Source organism: Coenobita brevimanus, chromosome 40 (assembly GCF_032717465.1).
Source record: "Coenobita brevimanus isolate Jiangsu-jjx chromosome 40, ASM3271746v2, whole genome shotgun sequence".
In the NCBI taxonomy this organism is placed as follows: Eukaryota; Metazoa; Arthropoda; class Malacostraca; order Decapoda; family Coenobitidae; genus Coenobita; species Coenobita brevimanus.
Window position 1 is genome coordinate 56,466,442 of NC_136993.1, and position 7,309 is coordinate 56,473,750.

Consider the following 7,309-nt stretch of genomic DNA (forward strand, 5'->3'; position numbering starts at 1 on the left):
AATGTAAACATAGCAGAGAAAGGCCAGACAGGAGGTGGAGAGATGAGATAGAGAAATTTGCAGGGAAAACGTGGTAAAGATGAGCTCAGTCAAGGAATTCGTGGAAACGGTTGGGAGAGGCCTTTGTTCAGCAGTGGACTACTTATGGCTGACGATATGAATGGTAAAGTTGGGAATGTGAAGGTGGATGGAATAGTTGGTGAGTGGGGTGTGCCTGCTGAGATAGATGAGAATGGGAGTGCGTTAGTGGACATTTGTGCTGGGAGGGGGTTGGTGATAGCCAATACCCTCTTCAGGCATAAAATGATCCACAGGTATACATGGCGAGTGATGAGAAGGGTGGGTGGTGAACTGAATGAAAGGAAGGCAATGATTGATTATATGTGTGTGGATGAAAGGATGTGAAGATGTGTAATGGATGCAAGAGCTTATAGAGGTTGGGGGAGTGGACTTTCTGACCACTACTTGGTGGTGACCAGAATTAGGATTCAAGTAAGAAGGAGGAATAGAAAAGGGAAAGACGAGAGGAAGTAGTTGCAAGGAGAGTGGAAAGGTTACAAGAGGATGAGAAAAAGGCAGAGTATAAGAGAGAAGTGGAGGAACGATTGGGCAAATATGAATTGGAGCAGATGGGAGACGTCGAAGGTGTGTGTAGGATATTTACAGAAGAAATATGTGCAGCATGTGATGTGGTGTGTGGGAGGAAGAGAAGGCAGGGGGGGGGTGCAAGGAACAGCTGGCGGACTGAAGAGGTGAGACAGGCTGTGGCACAAAAGAAGAAAGCATACAATGAATGGATGAGAAATAGGGGTGTGGAAGAAGCTGAGAGGCGGAAGAGAGAGTTATATGTAGAAAGAAAGAGAGAGGTGAAAATATTAGTAACAGAGAGTAAAAAGAGAGTGGATGAGGAATTTGGAAGGAATTTGAATGTAAAGTGGAGGGACTGTAAGAAAATGTTCTGGAAAGAGGTGAGAAGAGTAAGACAGGGTGGAAGTGAAGTTAGCAGGGGAGTGAAAGATAAAAATGGTGGATTACTAGTGGAGAAGGGAGAAAAAGTGAGCAGATGGAGAGAACACTTTAAGGAATTGTTGAACATAGAGGATGGAAGTAATGCGAGTATAAGTGGCTGGGGAATGGCTGGGAGAAGGAGGGAGGTGAGAAGACAGGAAGAAATCAGTAGGATAAAAGTTGTGGAAGCAATGAAGAAAGTTAAATCGGGGAGAGCCCCAGGAATTGATGGAGTGTGTGGTGAAATGCTGAAACATGGAGGTGAGATAGTAGTAGAATGGATGTGGAAGATGTGCAGATTGGCCTGGGAGGAAGGTAGAGTCCCGGAGGATTGGAAGTCAGGTATAATTATTCCCTTGTACAAAGGAAAAGGGGAAAAAGAAGTGTGTGGTAATCATAGGGGCATTTGTCTTCTTAGTATAATAGGAAAAGTGTATGGTAGGATACTTATTGACAGAGTTAGAGAAAGAACAGAGGAATTAGTTGGAGAAGAACAGGGAGGCTTTAGGAAGGGAAGAAGTTGTGTAGATCAGACATTCATTCTTAGATCTTTAGTGGAAAAGTTTCTAGAGAAGGGAAAGAAGTTGTATGCAGCTTTCATGGATTTGGAGAAAGCATATAACAGGGTGGATAAACAAGGATTGTTGAAAGTGTTAAGAATATATAGAGTAGATGGGAAGTTGTTGAATGCTGTGAAGAGTATATACGATGGTGCGAAGGCTGCAGTGCGTGTGGATGGTGAACTAAGTGAATTTTTCTCTTTGAAAGTTGGGTTGAAACAGGGATGTGTCATGTCTCCATTGTTGTTCAATCTGTACATGGATGGGGTAATAAAAGAGGTACAAGGTAGGGTAGTGGATGTTGGAGTGGCCCTGGTGAGAGAGGATAGTGATTGGAAACTCCCTGTACTGTTGTTTGTAGATGATACTATGTTGTTGAGTGAAGACGAAGGGGAGCTGCAAGGCTTGGTGGATGAGTTTGGGAGTGTGTAAGAAACGGAATCTAAAGGTGAATGTACGGAAGAATAAAGTGATGGTCACTGAGAGAGGTGAAGTCAGTGAATGTACAGCGAGGTTGGATGGTGAGGAATTGGAAAATGTGAGTACGTTTAAGTACTTGGGTAGTGTGATGAGTAAGGATGGAGGTTTGGAGGGTGAAATGCTTGAAAGGGTACAGCAGAGAAGAAAGGTTGCTGGTTCTTTGAAGGCAGTGATAAGAAACAGGGAAGCGTGCATGGAAGTGAAAAAGTTACTACATGACAGTATTGTGATACCAACTCTAACGTATGGAAGTGAAGCTTGGACGTTGTTGGAAGGACACAAGTCAAGAGTGAGAGCAATGGAAATGAGTTATTTAAGAAGAGCCTGTGGAGTCACATGGAGAGACAGGCTGACGAATGAAGATATAAAGGAGCGTTGTGGTGTGGATGTGGATGTGATAGGAAGCGTTATGAGGAACACACTGAGATGGTTTGGCGATGTGGAGAGGATGGAGGGTGAAAGACTGACGAAGAGAGTGTATGTGAGTGAGGTGGAGGGGGGAAGAGGGAAGGGGAGGCCGAGGATGAGATGGAGGGATGGGGTGGAGAGGTATATGAGAGAGGGGGGTGTGAGTTGGGAGCAGGGCAGTGAAATGGAGAGGGATAGGGCGACTTGAAGGCGATTTGTTTGTGGCCACCCCAAACGGGATTGAGGCGTCTGGCAATAGATAGATAGATAGATGATGATATATATATATATTTATATATATATATATATATATATATATATATATATATATATATATGGAGCCTCTGTGGTACAGTGGTAAAGTGTGCGTTTTCATACACAGAAGAACGAGGTTTCGCGCCCCGCCAGGGTTATAAACTTTGGGAGCGTTCTTCTGGCCACGTACTGCATTGGCAGACACAAGGGGTGCTGTGACTGAACCAGTGTCACATACTATAATGTATGCTTGCACCCTGTCGGCTTGCGCGGGCCGATTACATTTGCTTCACAGACTACACACACATCCAAAGCCACTCCAACACTACACATACACTTACAAGCACTTCTTTCCCAACATACAATCTCTACTAGACAACCTAAGCCACTTGGTAGAGATACATTGGCTGTATCGTCCCAGTTTCGGTAGGGATAGGCCGGTCCTGCACTGGACGCTCAAACGGATGAGATGATATATATATATATATATATATATATATATATATATATATATTGTTACATAGCCTATGATTTCATCATCCTTTGTGTAATTTTAACGCACAGTTGCTGCATGTTTGATCACGAGCGTGTTCTGCCTCAGTCTCCCCCTTCTACCGTTATAGTAGAGTAAGTCGTCCTTTCTGTTATTCAGTGCGGGATTGTCGACCGTTTGTCCCCATCGCTTCATTTGCGCGTCCTTATTACAAGTTGTATCAGGCTCTGCTGGCCCCTATATAATGAGCTCAGTCTCTGCATCATTGCCACTTAGATCTGCTCCTCATTTTGTTCACATCTCTGTCCTCCCCTGTACAGATATTATTATTGTGAGTGCTCAAGAAATCTCCAACCATCTAGCAGCTGTGTGTAATTTGAGTATTGCTGTTATTGCATTTTTTCTTGTACTGTATAGCATAAGTTTAATTTGTAGGCCTAGTGAAGTTTTTGTAATTCATGTAGGGTTCTTTATGTCAGTCGTTTTTGATAATAGTTTGTATCTGTAATTATTTATCTGGCATTCACTGAGTATTATCTGGTATCTCATTTTATCAGGGCTGACTTAGATAAATTTACTCTTGCTAATTTCGTGTTAATAGAGGCTATTGCAGTTAACCATATATTTAACCTGTTTATTTGCCATTACATTATCCTTATGAGTCCTGAATGTTTTGTTGTTAGTTTGTGCATTAAACTTTAACTTGTAATTTTACCTAACTCTTTTGTTTTGAACCTGGAACTTTACGGGACTGTAGTGATTTTTAGTATTCTCACTTAAAAAGTACATTATCTTTCTCTGTTCCGTAACATAAATTTGGCGACCTCGCCAGGATATTCAGGATATTATCATAAGGATATTGCTTGATATTTTGTGACTGTTTCTTATTAATTATGTCTACTATTACTACACTTGATGAAGCCAAGGACTTTTTGTCAAATGTGCAAACAGTGTGTGATATAGAAAACAGAACAAAGAATGAACTTAAGATTGTGGCTCAACAATTGGGATTTGTTGTTCGCTCTCATCAGTCTAAAGATCAAATTGTTGACATGATTAATGAAAGCTTGTTTAATGTAACTCCTCCAAATGAGCAAACGCAGATTGAATTAGCTAAGTTACAGCTAGCCCTGCAGGAGGCCCGTGCTAAGGAGGCCGAGGCACAAGTTGAAATTGCTAGGATTCAGGCAGACCATGAGTATCGCATGAAACAAGGTGGAACTGGATCATCTAGCTCTGATGGTTTTGATGTGGCTAAAAATGTTAAACTTGTCCCTCCTTTTAATGAATCTGATTTAACAAAGTATTTTCAGTTGTTTGAGAGGGTAGCTACAGGTTTTAATTGGCCTAAGGAGTATTGGCCAGTACTCCTTCAAACTGTTCTCACCGGTAAAGCTCAAGTAACTTATGCATCTTTGCCTCAGGATCAATCTGATAATTATGATGTAGTTAAGAGCTTGATTCTTAAGGCCTATGAGCTTGTTCCTGAAGCCTATAGAGTAAAATTTAGGACAACTTACAAGCAAGATAAGCAATCCCATGTTGAGTATGCAAAAATCAAAGAAGATCTGTTAGAGCAGTGGTTAAATTCTAAGAATGTGGATTCTGATTTTGGTAAATTTAAGCAGATGATTTTGCTGGAGGATTTCAAAAGGTGTATTAGTAAAGATGTAAGCCTATATCTTGATGAGAAAAGAATAGATAATTTGTCTGATGCTGCAGTTTTAGCTGATGAGTATGTTCTCACTCACAAGAGATATTCTAGAGAAAAAGGGAAAGCTGAGAGTAAGTACGTTGCCTCTACTCAGAGTACAGGTAACAGGAAAGAGAATAAGGATGATGTTTCTCAGGAAGTAAATACCAGCTTCACCTCTAGATTTCAGAAAAGTAAATGTACTTATTGTAGTAAGCTTGGTCATACTACGGAGAGATGTTTCAGGAGACAGCGTGATGTGAACAAAAAGGAGTCTTTAAATATTCAGTCAATTGGTCTAGTGTCCACTCTTGAGAGTTCCCAGAATTCTTTAACTGAGTTAACTGAACCTGCTTTGAGGGGTAACTTAAATTCTCATGATGGAGCTCCTCTTTTGAGCAGTAACGTGGGTGACACTCTCAAGAGTTCATGTGCTAATTTCCTGTCTGATGGTTTTGTCAGTCCTCTGGACAGTAATGACAGGAAATCAGTTCATATATATCGTGATACAGGTGCTTGCCAATCCCTTATGCTGACCAGTGTTCTAGGCTCTAATTTTAATTCCTCTGATGAAACTGTAATCTTACAAGGTGTAGGAAATAATTACTTCTCTGTCCCTCTGTGCAGAGTGAATTTAGAGTCTGGTTTTGTTAACGGTTCCGTTATGGTTGGGTTGGTTGAGACACTCCCAATGTCAGGTGTAACTTTCTTACTTGGAAATGATATTGGTGGAAGTCAAGTGTGTCCAGCTCCTCAGTTGTCTAGTGAGCCAGTGGCTGCGTCCCAGGATTGTGATGTCCCTGATGTGTTCCCTGCATGTGCTGTCACTAGGGCTAAGTCTAAAGTTACTGGTGATTTAGAGGATAATGATGATGATGATGTTATCCTAGCTGACACTTTTCTTGCTAATTTGGACCACTCACCAGATGAGGCAGTACCCCGTAGTGTTGATAATTTGTCTCGTCAAGAGTTGGTTGAGTTGCAGGTTGCTGACCCTGAGTTGAAAGGTCTAGCTAACTCTGCTTACAGTGAAGAAGAGTCAGCCGGTGCTTCTACTTGTTATTATGTAAAGTCGGAGTACTTATGAGGAAGTGGAGACCCCCAACAGCATCAGCCGACTGTGAATGGGAGGTTGTACATCAAGTTGTCATCCCTCGTGTTTGTAGGCAGGATATCATTCGAGTGGCTCATGATTCCAGTTTGGCAGGACACCTTGGAGTGAGGAAGACTGTGGCACGCATTTTGAAACACTTCTACTGGCCAGGTATCTTCAGGGATGTTTCCTGGTATTGTAAGTCTTGTCACACCTGTCAAGTTGTGGGGAAGTGTAATCAGACCGAAAAGGTTGCACCTCTAGTTCCCATTCCTCCTTTTGAGGCGCCTTTCACCCGTGTGTTGGTGGATATTGTGGGCCCTCTTCCTAAGACTTCTTCAGGATTTTCTTATGTGTTGACCATGATTGATATGGCTACTCGTTATCCTGAAGCCATTCCACTTAGAAACATCTCAGCAAAGAATGTGGTTAAGGAAATGCTAGGGTTCTTCACAAAGTTTGCTCTGCCCAAGGAGGTACAGTCCGACCGGGGAAGTAATTTCATGTCAAACGTTTTCAAGCAGTCTCTGAAAGAGTTGGGCATCACCCAGATCACCTCTTCAGCTTACCATCCCCAGACCCAAGGAGCGTTGGAGAGATATCATCAAACACTTAAATCGATGCTCAAGAAATACTGTTTGGAACATCAGAAAGACTGGGATAAAGGTCTTCCATTCGTTGTGTTTGCCGCAAGAGAATCTCCAAATGAATCACTGGGCTTCTCACCTTTTGAACTACTGTTTGGCCATGAAGTAAGAGGACCCCTTAAGCTACTCAAGGAATGCTGGCTGTCGGAGGAAGATGACGTCAACCTGCTGGAGTATGTGATGAAGTTCAAAGAACGGCTGTCCACTGCTTTACAGCTGGCGAGAGAGAATTTAGGAGCTGCTCAGGAGAAGATGAAGACTTGGTATGACAAGAAGTCCAGGTTACGCCACTTTCAGCCAGAAGATCAGGTTTTGATTCTGCTACCAGTTCATGGGCAACCTCTTCAAGCCAAGTTTAGTGGCCCTTATTTCGTGGAGAAGAAACTCAGTGATGTCAACTATGTCATCGCCACACCAGATCGTAGAAAGAGCAAGCAACTATGTCACATCAACATGCTAAAGTTATATCACAGGCGGGACGAAAATAATCCAGTCTGCACTGTAGCTGTTCCACCCGAGTCTGCAAGTGAAGCTCTCCCATGCAGTATGAGCCTGAGTGATAGTTTGGGGAAGAATCCTGATATCATGAATGATCTCAAGACTAAGCTTTCTCATCTACCTTCCAAGGAAAGGCAGGAGTTTTCGGCATTACTGCAGGAGTACCCGCAAGTG